The 15,293-nt window shown below is 47.7% G+C and overlaps 1 protein-coding gene across 3 annotated transcripts in view; it reads right to left on the reverse strand.

Annotated features, from left to right (window-relative positions):
* fbln1 (fibulin 1) overlaps nucleotides 1–15,293 on the reverse strand; it is a 250,906-nt gene that overhangs the window by 33,858 nt on the left and 201,755 nt on the right. The gene's annotated exons all lie outside the window — the stretch shown is intronic.

Below are 15,293 nucleotides of genomic sequence, written 5' to 3' on the forward strand. Positions count from 1 at the left end.
AGGAAAGATTGCGGCAAATCACCAAGGGACAAACTGACCCTAATGTGAGAGTTGGCTGTCGAGTGGTCCCTATCTCTGGAGAACCAAACAGGTGAGGGAAGGACAACCAATGACCAGAACAAACAAATGAAGACCATGCCATTTAGAGTCATTTTAATGTTTTCCTCCTTAGGTTGGATCTCAGAACAGATTAAATCAGGCAAACTCTATTTATCCAGAAGAAATCAACTTTTATAAAGTCACAGGTGAATTAAATATGGAAGTACGCACACCAATTAACTGACACTATTCAACAGCAGGGAGTTCTCCTGGTGGACTGGCTAATGTTCATCTTTCAGACACTACCAACAACAGATTAGCTGGTCATTCAACTCATTGCTGTTTGTGAGGTCTTACTGCACAAATATTGGCTGCCAAGTTTGCCTACATAACTTTCACTGCACTCCAAATGTCATAATGTGCTATACAAGTGTATACCCTTGCTTCTCATTGTATATGGTTGGATCAGAAAAGGGGAGAAAATCTTCAACTAACAGAGGGACAGAACAGAGTTCCCTACAATAGCTGTCACTTAGGGCCCCGAACTTTACATGTACTGCAGCACCTGAAGTTTCTCCCTATTCGTGCACCTTCCAATTTGATGAGAAGTACTGCTTCACTCAAAGCAATTTCTAAAACACTTCAAATGCAATTACATAACTCCAAATATATAGCAGTGTTTCCATAGGATTATTCAGATACATAGCAAAGCGTTGCGCAGAGCCGACAAGTTTTCCATTACACATAATGATAGCAAGCGAACTAATTCACTAAAAAAGTTTAATTGATCTAATAATGCACCTATGATACCTAGATAAATTCAAATATACCAACTTTACAACACAAGAGCACAATTTCAAATCCACATTAAAACCATGGACTTTGCTTAGTGATGAAAATTTGAACACACTAATCCTTTTAAACCTCGAGCTTTGGAAGGCTTGTCAATTGCATTTTTCAATCGTTCCTCCAGCCTAATGTATTCTCTGAATAGATTCCAAGCATGAATTGTGGCAATTTTGAATTAAGCAAGCAGCAAGCTTGATTAAAGCATTAAAAAAAAAACTCTACGAGGTAGTATCTGGGAGTTTGACAGCGAGACTGTCCCGGACTGCCATATAAGAACACTAGCTGGGGAGCCCCGCGTTGCGAGGGCAATTTTGGGGCGCTTGGTCTCCCTGCCCCTGTGTGTCCCCCCTCTCCCTGTCATGTCCTCTCCCTGTCCTATCCCTCCCTCCCCTCCCCTCCTCTCCCTCCCCTCCCCTCCTCTCTCTCCCTCCCTCCCTCCCTCCCCTACTCCCCTCTGTCCCTCTCTCCAGCCCCTCCCCCTGCCTAGCGCCTGAGGTCCGGAGCTGAGGTCCCCCGCGTATCGCGCGGCTGATGGACGGCCGCTGTGGGCGGGCGGGCGGCGCATGCGCAGTCAGTGCGGGCGGCGCATGCGCGGTCAGCGCGAGCCCCCCGCGATTTCCCGAGGCTCGCCCCCCCCCGCGATTTCCCGAGGCTCTCCCCCCCTCCCCGCGATTTCCCGAGGCTCTCCCCCCCCGCGATTTCCCGAGGCTCTCCCCCCCCCGCGATTTCCCGAGGCTCTCCCCCACCGCGATTTCCCGAGGCTCTCCCCCCCGCGATTTCCCGAGGCTCTCCCCCCCCCCGCGATTTCCCGAGGCTCTCCCCCCCGCGATTTCCCGAGGCTCTCCCCCCCCCACTATTAAATTGTTATTTAATTCCCTAACACATCATTAAAATATTTACCTTACTTCCCTAACACACAGAAAGTGTGGGGGAAAAAATTCTGAAAAATCAAGATGGCGGCCACTCACCTCAGTTCAGAAGGATAAGGCCCGCCCACACACGCACCGATTGGTCGACCGGTCAGGTCACCGAAGCGTAGGATTGGTCAATCGTCGAGTCACTCGACACTCAACTGTAGGAAGGAACCCGCCGTCCGATTGGTCGACCTCGACGTCACACGGTCGCTAATGAGATGCTAATGAGCGGACGGCTGAACGTTTTTCGGATACCGCGGGTGCGGTTTTTGTCCGGCCGAAACGTAAATACGTCTATGACCGGTCCGGAATCGCAAGCTTTCTTTTGAGGCAACGCGCGCGTCGGTACGCTCTGTAACTTTCAAACGTATAGAGAACGGACAGACATTGGGACAGACAGACAGACATCGGGACAGACAGAAGAGCCGCTTTATATATACAGATTACCTTGCCTTGTTAGCCCTCCCCAAATGCATTACATCACACTTCTCCAGATTGAATTCCATTTGCCACTGTTCTGCCCACCTGGCCAGTCCATTGATATCTTCCTGTAGTCTACTGCTCTCTTCTTTATTATCAACTACACAGCCAATTTTTGTATCATCTGCAAACTTCTTAATCATAATTTCTACATTCAAGTCCAAATCATTGATATATACCACAAAAAGCAAAGGACCCAGTAATGAGCCCTGCAGAACCCCACTGGAAACAGCCTTCTAGTCACATAAACACCCTTCGACCCTTTGTTTCCTGCCTCTGAGCCAATTTTGGATCCAACTTGCCATTTGCCTTGGATCCCAAGGGCTTTTACTTTCGTGACCAGTCTGCCATGCGGGACCTTATCAAAAGCTTTGCTAAAATCCATGTAGACTACATCAAACGCACTACCCTCATCGACCCTCCTTGTTACCTCCTCAAAAAATTCAATCAAGTTAGTCAGACACGACCTTCCCGTAACAAATCCATGCTGACTGTCCCTGATTAATCCATGTCTTTCTAAATGAAGATTTATCCTGTCCCTCAGAATTTTTTCCAATAATTTTCCCACCACCGAGGTTAGGCTGACTGGCCTGTAATTACTCGGTCTATCCCTTTCTCCCTTTTTAAACAACGGTACCACGTTAGCAGTCCTCCAGCACCACACCTGTAGCCAGAGAGGATTGAAAAATGAAGGTCAGAGCCTCTGCTATTTCTTCTCTTGCTCCTCTTAACAGTCTGGGATACATTTTATCCAAGCCTGGGGATTTATCCACTTTCAAAGATGCTAAACCTCTTAATACTTCCTCTTTCACTATGTTTATTTCATCTAATATTTCACACTCCTCCCTGATTGCAATGTCTGCATCGTCCATCTCTTTTGTGAAAACAGACGCAAAGGGGTCGATTTTAGTTCAGGTGCGGGGAATTGGCGGTTTCCCCGAATTTAGTGATTCCGACACGATTGTAAATGGGTCTGTGAGACTGATACAAATTTAACACAATTGGCCAATTGATTTCCAGCATGTGGGAAGCCTTGGCAATTGAGTATTTCCAGTCAGAAAGTTGCAGAATATGACGTCATCATTGCTGCTGCTCTTAAGGTTCACAGCAAGCCTTGTTTCCTCTGCAGGCTTCCTAAAGAGATTAGCGTGCAAAATTAAGGCACATGGGATTGGGGGCAAGGTATTGACTTGGATAGAGAACTGGTTGGCAGATAGAAAGCAAAGAGTTGGAATAAACGGCTCGTTTTCCGAGTGGCAGGCAGTGACTAGTGGGGTACCGCAAGGATCGGTCCTAGGAGTCCAGCTGTTCACAATATATATTAATGATCTGGACGAGGGAATTGGATGTAATATCTCCAAATTTGCAGATGATACAAAGCTGGGTGGGAGGGTATGCTGTGAGGAGGATGTCGTGAAACTCCAGTACGATTTGGACAGGTTGGGTGATTGGGCAGAAACATGGCAAATGCACTATAATGTGGATAAATGTGAGGTTATCCACTTTGGTGGCAAAAACAGGAAGGCAGATTATTATTTGAATGGCAATAGATTGGGAGAAGGGAAAGTGCAAAGAGACCTGGGTGTTCTTGTGCACCAGTCGCTGAAGGTAAGCATGCAGGTGCAGCAGGCGGTTAAGAAGGCAAATGGTATGTTGGCCTTCGTAGCGAGAGGGTTCGAGTACAGGAACAAGGATGTCTTGCTGCAGTTGTACAGGGCCTTGGTGAGACCGCACCTTGAGTATTGTGTGCAGTTTTGGTCGCCTTATCTGAGGAAGGATGTTCTTGCCATGGAAGGAGTGCAGCGAAGATTCACCAGGCTGATACCTGGGATGGCAGAAATGACGTATGAGGAGAGATTGTGTCGATTGTGTAGTGTATGTACCCGTCTACCTTTAAGGGAACTATTGAATGTAACCGTTCACCTTTAAGAGGACTACTTTCGGGTGGCACTATTTGTTTGGCTTCTGTATACTGTAATACCGATAGTGACCACACCAGTATATAAGTGTTGTGGCATGATTGCTGGGGCAGATTCGCCCGGACCTTCGAATAGTAAAGACCTGTTTGTTTGTTACTTCTGAAGTCTGTGTATTTATTAACTGCACAACCCACAGACTTTACAGATTGGGCTTGTACTCACTGGAGTTTAGAAGATTGAAAGGGGATCTCATCGAAACCTATAAAATTCTGTCAAGCCTGGACAGACTAGATGCAGGAAGGATGTTCCCGATGGCCGGGGAGTCCAGAACTAGGGGTCATAGTCTAAAGATAAGGGGTAAGCCATTTAGGACTGAGATGAGAAGGAATTTCTTCACCCAGAGAGTGGTGAACCTGTGGAATTCTCTGTCACAGAGGGCGGTGGAGGCCAGTTCATTAAATATATTCAAGAAGGAGTTGGATATATTTCTTAAGGCTAAAGGGATCAAGGGATATGGGGAGAAGGCAGGGACAGGGTACTGAATTTGGATGATCAGCCATGATCTCATTGATTGGCGGAGCAGGCTCGAGGGGCCGAAGGGCCTATTCCTGCTCCTATCTTCTATGTTTCTATGTTTCCAACCTTCAACATTAAGATGGCACAGGAGCCTGCAGGAGGAACGGCCAGCGGGAGGGCCAGATCTGCACCCAAGTTTGATGAGGCTTCACTACAGGCATTATTGGATGGTGCTAGGGCCCACAGGGAGGCCCTCTTCCCTTCTTCAGGGAGGAAGAGGCCTCCCAGCCAGACCAAGGCTGTGTGGCTAGAGGTGGCAGGTCAAGTCAACTGCTTGGGGCTCACACGAAGAACGTGGTTGCAGTGCAGGAAAAGATTCCATGACCTTCTTCGCACTGGAAAAGTAAGTACTGTATGATGTTTCCATCACCCTCAATCTGATCCCCATTGCCTTTCCTCACCAGCACTCAGCTTCAGCAATCTCTTCCTGCACATCCCACTAGACACTCACATCCATGCACCCTTACCCATTCCCTCTCTCTCTGTGCTCACATTCACAGAACGATGCCACCATGCAGCCCTCACACTCCCTCTCACTCTGATGCTTTGAACACAACTGACAGCACACAGGGAGGGCCCTTGGTATTGCAACCTCACTCCATCTTTGTCTCCTTCTAAGTATCTATGCTATGCAATCTCTGCACTCACTCCTTCATTCTCAGTCAACCTCCACTTGTCTCCTTCATTGCAGGAAAAGAGAGCTCACAACAGGAGAGAGCGAGCCAGGACAGGAGGAGGGCCGTCCTCATTAGCCCAGCTCACCCCCTGGGAGGAAGGCATCCTGAAGATTGCCGGGGCTGACCGAGATGTGGACGTTGGGGAAGGACAGGCAGGAGCATCCCCGCAAGCTGGTGACAGAATAGTTTTCCATCTCTCTCATTGGCATTGCATGAGTCGCTGATAATGATTCTGAAGCTACGTCATATGGACTTATGATCATCTGCAAAATGCAATTTGCATGTAACCTTGGCATCACATCTCTAACTTTTTCCTTGACTCCCCCACAGGACCATCGAGAGCCCCCGTCCCCACGGTGCAGGAGGAAGAGCCTGAGCAGCCGGACTCCTCAGAGGAATCTGTAACCTCTGAGGGCACAGCATCATCAGAAATAAGCGCACCCCGCACCAGCGCAGACACTCACACCTCGTGGGACCTTCAGGACATAGAGTAGAGTTGTCACCTGGTGTATCACAGCTCACAAGTGAGCATCAGCAGATTGTGGAGACAGGGACAGCAGTGGAGAGTCCTCGTCGGTGGCCGCTGGACTCTGCCAGCTCGGCTCAGCTGCATGTCGACCCTCTGCCTCTGGGTCCATCCGTAAGATCAGAGGTGATGGAACTCCAGGCACAGATGCAGGAGTCTCTGGCAGGTTTTGTCTCTAGGGTGGAGCGAATGGAGGAGTCCATAGCGAACATGAGCAGAGCCTTTGTGGAGTCATTGGCGCATGAACGCATCAACACGGAAAGGATGGCTACCTACGTGGAAATGATTGCTGCCTCCGTGGTAAGGCTGGCTACGGTAGAGGAGAGGAGGGCTATGGCCATGGAGGAGGTTAGTCGCCAGGGTATGGAAAACATGGTGAGTGTTCAGAATAGAATGACATCTCTTGAGGAGCGATGGGCATCTACTGAACAGAGAAACCAGACCTTCATGGAAGTCCTTCTGAGTAGGACTGCCATTGCAGATATGGGTCCCCATGGTCCGCTGATGTGCAGCAAGCTGCTCTCAAGCCACTTGCAGGCACTGAGAGGGACCTGACCCATGAGAGGGAAGTTGGTGGCAGACCTCAAAGAAGTGGGGGCTCCTCTCCAAGCGCTCACACTTCCATGCCACTGCAGAGCCCTCGGTCAGAGCCCCGCTGGAGTACACACCCAATGGAGATAGAGGTCTCAACTCCTGCACAGCCGCAGGAGCAGCAGACTGCTGGCGAGCCCTCACAGGCTCGCCACCCCAGAGGACACCCGCCAAAGGTGTCGAGACAGGAGCAGCAGGAAAGTGATCAAGGGGCCTCCACATCTGCTGAAGCCACTACATAGGAGCACACGTAAGAGGAAAATAAAGCACAATTAGTCACAAGGGTAGTCACTTGGGTGAAATGCTGTGTATTTTGTGGAAATGCCATCAGGTGTGTGTTTTTCATAAAAATTCTGATGGCAACTTCTGCATTTGTGGCGTGTGTCATTTCGCGAATGGGGCTGGAGGTCCTCTAATGCCAAGAGGGGAAGGGAAAAAAGGCATCCCATGCTTCTGGTAGGTGCCTCAGTTGAGGAAGCGCTGAGTGAGGTGGTGAGAGGGGTCTCGCAGGAGGTCACACTGGAGATGGGTGTCAGGCTCCAAACTTCCACAGCTGTGGTTATGCCTTCTAAAAGTTGCCCCAGACCTGAGACAACAAAGTCCTGCCACCTGCAAATGATGACTGATCAAATATCCTCTTTAATGTTGGACCTGCAGCTGATAGTCAGCAAGCCAATAGTGTTCACGCCAGGTTTCACAGGCGTGATCCTCACCAGGCGTGTTTTACGTGGGAAAAGGGTTAAACAGGCAAGGGACTGTCCGTTGCAGGCGGGACTGATTCGGGTCAATCAGACACACCTAGGTTAAAATGGCGTGGAGGCGGGAACCAGGCGGGGGGGGGCGGTCGCGACCCCCAGGTTTTGCGATTTTTAACCCCCCGCACACCTAAAAGCCTGCCTCACGGCCCAATGAAAATCGAGTCCAAAGTATTCATTAAGAACCATACCCATGACTTCCGCCTCCACACACAGGTTACCTTTATGGTCCCTAATAGGCCCTACTCTTACTTTAGTTATCCTCTTGCTCTTAATGGCCCAGAAATTCAGGTCGGGGGCTTCCCGCGGGTGCAAGCCCCCGACCTACACTTACCTAGCGCGCCGGTAGTTGACCTCTTGGCCTGCGTGGAATTCCTCTCCGAGGCCTGTCCCAGAGGCCGGCGCGCTATGCTGGCGTGTCCCAGGGGCGTAGTTAGTGCGAAGCGTCCCCTGGGATCACGTGAGCAACAGGCAGCCAATCGGAGCAGGGAATGCTCCATTCATAAGTCTTGACAGATAGACCTGTCAAAACGTATAAATGCTGAGGCTTAAAACTGTACTTTACCTTCAAATAAATTTTTTAAAAACATCACACTTTGTAAATAAACTATAAATGACATTAAATAACTATTTAAAACAAAAATTTAAATTTTTGAAAAAAATAATTTTATAAAAAAACGGGGCTAAAAATAAACTTTCCTTGCTTTAAAGTATTTAAAAGTAAAAAACCTGTGGAAAAAATGTTTTAATTTTAAATAATTGACCACTTACCTTTGAAAATGAAGTCCTTACGGCTGCTTTTTACATTTCTAAAATGTACAGACTTACCCGCACGTTAAAACCTGAAAAAAAAAGGAAGTTCAACGCGCACGCGCAGACTCCCGTGCGCACGCCTTGGTTCAGAGGATCGGAAGTGCCGGTTTCCCGCGCATGCGTAGTGCATGCAAGATTCCGGCACTTCCATCGGGTCCACGCGTGAGTACTCCGTCCGTACTCACGCGTTGGGACCTGAATTTCTGGGCCAATGCATTTATATAACATCTTTGGGTTTTCCTTGATTTTACTTGCCAATATTTTTTCATGCCCTCTCTTTGCTTTCCGAATTTCCTTTTTAATTTCACCCCTGCACTTTTTATACTCCTCTCGGGTTTCTGCAGTATTGAGCCCTCAGAATCTGTCATAAGCTTCCCTTTTTTTCTTTATCCTACCCTGTATGCCCCTTGACATCCAGGGAGCTCTAGATTTGTTAGTCCTACCCTTTTAGAATGAAGCAAGTTGCTTCATTCTAAAATGAACTGAAGTGTAAGATCCTAAACTATTTCTATCTCCACCCACTGTAGTCACTCTCACATTGTTTGGTAGTTTATGCCTGTTAAATGAATAGATTACACAATGTATTGCTTCATAGTGCAAATCGTACATACACCAACTGCATGAATCTTGATATTTGAACACATCACCTGCATGGATCTTGTTATTTGAACAATCAAATAAATGGAAGCAAGTTAAAAATACTCACTACATGAAACATTTCTATTACAGTTAAGGTCTGTGAGACAGAAAGTTAAAGGTCACATCTCCTGACAGGTGGTGAAATGTGGAAGATGTTTGTATACTGACACATGAATCAATATAAACAGCGCAAATGTGAACTCCTGCCAATGACAAAGCTTCTGCTGGAAGACCTTGCTCCCTGTTAGGAATTTGAGTTGATTGTAATTTAGATTATGGTATGGGAGAATCTACAGTGGATGTCAAACAATTCAAATGGGCCATGTGTTTGTAACCAAAATGATGGCTGTTCTCCCTCCTTGGTACCAGTGACATCACGTGTAAATTATGATTTTGTGGCCCATCAGTGTTTCCTGCAAAGTTTGTCTTTATTTGCTAAATGATAGCACCTCATTCAGATAAGCGAGAAAAGAAAGGTTTAGTTTAAAATGGAATTACATGAGAACACTAGACTTTGATTCAGATGTAATCTCAACCAATTACTCATTTTTCCATTTACTGAAAGTGTTTTAGTTGAAATTCAGCTCCAACTTTAATTAAAAATTAGAAATAGGGAAATCCGTGTGAAAACAGAGTGTGGAAATAGCTGCAGTATTCATGTGTACCACAATATGTGATAGGTTGTAGATTCGGGTCAATAATAGATATTGAGAGAGTGGGTACTTCAAAGGTTGTACCCTCGAGCCTGAGACACTATCCCCTATTGTCCATTCACCGCGGCTGAAATTCAAAACTATTACAAAATTCAGAACTTTTTTTTGAAGAAAAGCAACTTAAGTACTTTTCTGGACAGTTCATTTTGAATGGCAACAAAATGATGATGTACGGCCCCAAGGAAAAGACAACAGCTATTTCATTCTTATTGCCTTTGGGGTTGAATTTTCGCAGGAGTTCCCCCAATGTGTCTAACAATTTCAGTATAGTTCTTTGATGAAATGTATTGTTAAAGGAAATGCCATGAGAGTTGTGTATATGGATTTTCAAAGAGCATTTGATAAGGTGCCACATAGAACGCTTGTGATAAAAATAAAAGCACATTGGGGGCAATGTTCCCGTTCATTTTTTTGGGTGCGCGACCCTTTTAAGGGGCTACGCAGCCCATTCAAAATGCTGCACAGGCAGGGTTTTTCCCATTGAAAAGCTGGCGAGCCGGCTACGTGGGAGGTCCAGAGCGCTGCATGGCCACGCACCTTAAAGGGAACATTGATTGGGGGTGATTTTAAATTTGGTTGATAGTGTTAAGCGGGTGATAGCGAATCAGCTGCTCATTATACATCTCGCCCGGTTTTCATTTCCATTGCCCAAAGTTAAAATGACCCCCATTGTCGTAAAGGGAGAGGAGCAGCATGAATTGGAAGTTTGTTAAAGGACAGAAAATAAAGAATGGTGGTTAATCAATGTTTTTTGAACTGGTCGGATGTAAACATGATGTCCTTCAGGGGGCAGTGTTGGGACCTCTGCTCTTCTCAATGAATGTGAATGATCTGGACTTAATTATGGGGGGCACAAAATCAAAGTTTACGGACAACATCAAAACAGTGAGAGTGGTTAACTAAAGAGGACTGTGAAGAACTTCAGACACAGAAAGGTTACTAGAATGGAGAAGACAAATGACAGATGAAATGTTATGCTGAGAAATGAGAGGTGATACACTTTGGTGAATAATAAAAGGAAATATACTCTAACTGGTAACACGTTAAAAGCAGTAGATAAGCAGAGAGACTTAGGGGTTTAGATAACCACACCTTTAAAAGTGGTGGACAAGCTGATTAAGTTATAAAATAAAGCATTTCGGATCCTAGGTTTTATAAATAGGGTTTTACATTTTTTTTATTCGTTCATGGGATGTGGGCGTCACTGGCAAGGCCAGCATTTCTTGCCCATCCCTAACTGTCCTCGAGAAGGTGGTGGTGAGCCGCCTTCTTGAACCGCTGCAGTCCGTGTGGTGAAGATACTCCCACACTGCTGTTAGGGAGGGAGTTCCAGGATTTTGACCCAGTGACGATGAAGGATCGGCGATATACTTCTAAGTCAGAATGGTGTGTGACTTGGAAGAGAACTTGGAGGTGGTGGTGTTCCCAGGTGCCTGCTGCCCTTGTCCTTCTAGACGGAAGAGGTCGCGGGTTTGGGAGGTGCTGCCGAAGAAGCCTTGGCCAGTTGCTGCAGTGCATCTTGTAGATGGTACACACTGCAGCCACAGTGCGCCGGTGGTGGAGGGAGTGAATGTTTAAGGTGGTGGATGGGGTGCCAATCAAGCGGGCTGCTTTTTCCTGGATGGTGTCAAGCTTCTTGAGTGTTGTTGGAGCTGCACTCATCCAGGCAAGTGGAGTGTATTCCATCACACTCCTTAATTGTGCCTTGTAGATGGCTTTGGGGAATCAGGAGGTGAGACACTCACCGCAGAATACCCAGCCTCTGACCTGCTCTTGTTGCCACTGTATTTATGTGGCTGGTCCAGTTAAGTTTCTGGTTAATGGTGACCCCCAGGCAGCGGGTCCTGTTGCTACTATTCAGTATGGAAATGGCACATCCAGTAAAGATCAATTATCCCCTAAAACCTTGACTACACCCCTTTGCAGGACGGTGTTGTAGAGTGGGACAGGGGACCATTCTCCATGTAGGTGCCTCATGTAGCACCATTTTCATTTCAGCAGCCATCAAATAGGATGTAAGGAGCTGCTCTGTCACACCCAGGAAACTTGAGCACAATGCAAAGTGGGCAGTGTTCCAGCGTAATGGAACTCTCATCTTATTTCCACTCCTGGACACCCCGTTCACACTGATAGAATGGGCGGTTGGAAACAAAAATTCAGACTGGTGTGTAGTGTACTCAGAGTCTTGTGTGAACCATAAGTGACCCCCAGGATGTTGATAGTGGGGGATTTGGCGATGGTAATGCCATTGAATGTCAAGGGGATGTGGTTAGACTCTCGCTTGTTGGAGATAGTCATTGCCTGGCACTTCTGTGGTGCGAATGTTACCTGCCACTTATCAGCCCAAGCCTGAATGTCGTCCAGGTCTTGTTGCATGCAGGCATGGACTGCTTCATTATCTGTGAAGTTGCGAATGGCGCTGAACACTGTGCAGTCATCAGTGAACATCCCCATTTCTGACCTTATGTTGGAGGAAAGGTCATTGATGAAGCAGCTGAAGATGGTTGGGCCTAGGACACTGCCCTGAGGAACTCCTGCAGCGATGTCCTGGGGCTGTGATGGTTGACCTTCAACCACCACAACCATCTTCCTTTGTGCTAGGTATGACTCCAGCCAGTTGTGCGTTTTCCCCCTGATTCCCATTGACTTCAGTTTTACTAGGGCTCCTTGATGCCAGACTCGGTCAAATGCTGCCTTGATGTCAAGGGCAGTCACTCTCATATATATATGTGTAGAGTACTAAAGCAAACAGGCATTGCTAAACCGTACAAGTCATTTGTTAGGCACATAGAATATGGTGTCTAGTTTTGGGTTCCTTACTTTAGAAAAGATGTCAAGCCCATGGAGTGGGTGTGGAAGAGATTCACCAAGACAAGGGATGAGAGGCTTTCATTATCATTAAAGTAGAGAAACTGGGGCTCTTTTCACTATAACAAACAAGGTTAAGAGAAAGTCTAATAGAGGTGTTCAAGATTATGAGAGGCTTAGAATCATAGAAACATAGAATGGTTACTGTAGTGTATGTACCCGTCTACCTTTAAGAGAACTATTGTATGTAACCGTCCACCTTTAAGAGAACTACTTTAGGTGTTGCACTACTTTGTTGGCTTCTGTATGCTGTAATACCGACGGTGACCACACCGGTATATAAGTGCTGTGTCAGGATTTATTGGGCAGATTCGCCCTGACCTTCGAATAGTAAAGTCCTGTTTTAAGTTACTCTGGTAGTCTGTGTATTAATTAACTAAACAACCCACAGACTTTACAGTGGCGACGAGTCCGATCGTACCCTGCGGCAACAATACTTCTGAAGCAGTTAACGAGCGTTGAGAAGAGGCAACCGCCCTCGTCATTCTGCTGGGAGAAAACTCGAGTCTGCAGAGCTGGAAAGGAGGAAGAATTCAGAGACAAAGACTTCCATCAGCAACAGGCACTGACTGTCCCTTCTGCCACGGTGAGGAGTGAGCCGATCAGCACGAGAAGCAAGCCGGCCACGGTGACTGTGAGTAAGGGAAAAGTAAAAAGAATAACCGGAGGATAAGGGCGGTGCACTCGACCACGGTCGAGGGGGAAAGGAGCCGGACAGAAGTCGGGCCCAGAGGCGCTGAGACTGGGGCAGCGTGGAGCAAGGAAGCCGCGGTACAGACAGGCTGGGGACGCAACGGCGTCGTGAGACAGCTAGACCGCGACCGGCGAAAAAGGCCGGGCAGCGACCGAAGCCACGAAGCGCTGCGACCGGGAGTGTAGGCGCGGGAAGATATAAAAACTCAGCCGCAGCCGGGGAGGGAAGCACCGGACTGCGAGAGGGCTGGGAGGCGCGATTGGGAGCCGAGCGAGCGGGAGAGGCAGAGCCGACCAAGGGAGACTGAGCGAGAGCCAGTCCAGCGGCTGAAACTGTTCGCCGTCAACGGGGTGTACCCAGCGCCGGTAGAGCCGAGCGAGCGGGAGAGAGACAGAGCCCGAGCAAGGGGAACTGAGCGAGAGCCAGCCCAGCGGCTGAAACTGTTCGCCGTCAACGGGGTGTACCCAGCGCCGGTTGCCCTGCCGAGAAAAGGGAAAGCACTGAAGCCGACGTGCAGGCTGTGAACCTGAAAGCCAGCGGCCGTCGCCCGTGGGGAAAGTGTACCCCTCCCGCCAGGGGAAGAAACGCGGGAAGCCGCCATTAGGCGGAGAAGAAGACAGAAGCGGGGAACTGCCATTGAAGTGGGCGGGGAGAGAAGATAAGCGCGGGAAACCGCCATTTTCGCGGGAACCGCCATCTTGAAGAAAAAAAAAGAAAATTTAAAGAAATAATCCGTGGTGTTATCAGGAAGAGAGGAAGATGCCTAAGCGTGGTAACATCAACGATTTTAATTCCGAGGTAGAAGACTGGGCCACGTATGTGGAACGCATTGAGATCTATGGTGAGGCCAATAAAATAGAAGAAGATGACAAAGCTATAACCTTGCTAAACTCGATGGGCGCAAAGACATACGGGCTCTTGAAGCATCTACTAGCACCAGCTAAACCGGCGGATCAGACTTTCGATGATATTGTTGCTGTCCTGAAGGATCATTTTAACCCCGCACCACTGATGTTAGTGGAACGATCCAAATTTTACGCGAGAACGCAACGGAAAGAGGAAAGCAACGCGGAGTACCTGATTGAACTGCGTAGGCTAGCGAAACACTGTCAGTTTAGGGAAAATCTGGCAGAGGCACTCAGAGACAAATTCGTGTGCGGAATGTCGAAGGAAGAAACACAAAAACGACTGCTCGAAGAGAACGATCTTACACTTGATAAGGCTGTCCTTATTGCTGCATCGAACGAAGCTGCAGCGAAAGGAACGGCGGAAATGCAGCTAAAGGCAGCGGCACTCAGTGTGCAGCAAATTACTTCGGGTACAACGAAATGCTATCGTTGTGGGAAGACAACACACGACCAGAACCAATGCTGGTTTAAAAACCAGGAATGTAGGAAATGTGGCAAGCTCGGTCACATAGCTAAGGTATGCCGGTCAGGAAAGAAGACCAACAATAATGAGTCACCACAAAAGAGGTACAGGAAGGTACATGAGGTGACTAGGAAGAGTCCGGAAGAACAGAATTCAGACTCACACTCCAACTGCAAGGAACTGGATAGTCTGAGAATTCACAATGTGAGTAATGAAGCTGACCGACAAGCTATCTGGATCACACTACAGGTTGCAAAAGTCCAAGTGAAAATGGAAGTGGACACCGGATCGGCGTTGACGGTCATGAATAAGCATGATTATAAAAAGTTATGCAAGCATATTCCCCTACGGGATACGGAACTAGTATTGCAGACATACACGGGGCACAAAGTATACCCCATCGGAAAGATAGAAGTCAAGGTGAGATACAAGGACAAAGATCACCAAAGGATGGACCTGTATGTGTTGCCTGAGGGAGGTCCACCACTTCTGGGACGGGAGTGGATCAGGAAAATAAAGATAGACTGGCATTCACTAAACACCATGACGGTAGATTCCGGAAAGGAAGATGTCAAACCTGAACGGTTGTCCAGAATATTAGACGAAGCTAAAGAGGTATTCCAGCAAGGACTGGGAACACTGCGAGGAATTAAAGCAAAGGTTAAGATTGCAGAACATGCAAGCCCAAAATTTTTCAAAGCCAGATCGGTACCTTACGCGATACGACCTGCTGTGGAGGCAGAACTGGAAGAACTTGAACGATCAGGGGTACTGTCAAAAGTGGACTGGAGTGAGTGGGCCACGCCCATTGTTCCCATCATGAAGTCTTCACCAAGTGACAAGCCAGGGGGACCGGGGAAGGTCCGCAT

This window comes from Somniosus microcephalus, chromosome 16, assembly GCF_052327205.1.
Source record: "Somniosus microcephalus isolate GS21.2 chromosome 16, FLI_Smic_1.0, whole genome shotgun sequence".
NCBI lineage: Eukaryota > Metazoa > Chordata > Chondrichthyes > Squaliformes > Somniosidae > Somniosus > Somniosus microcephalus.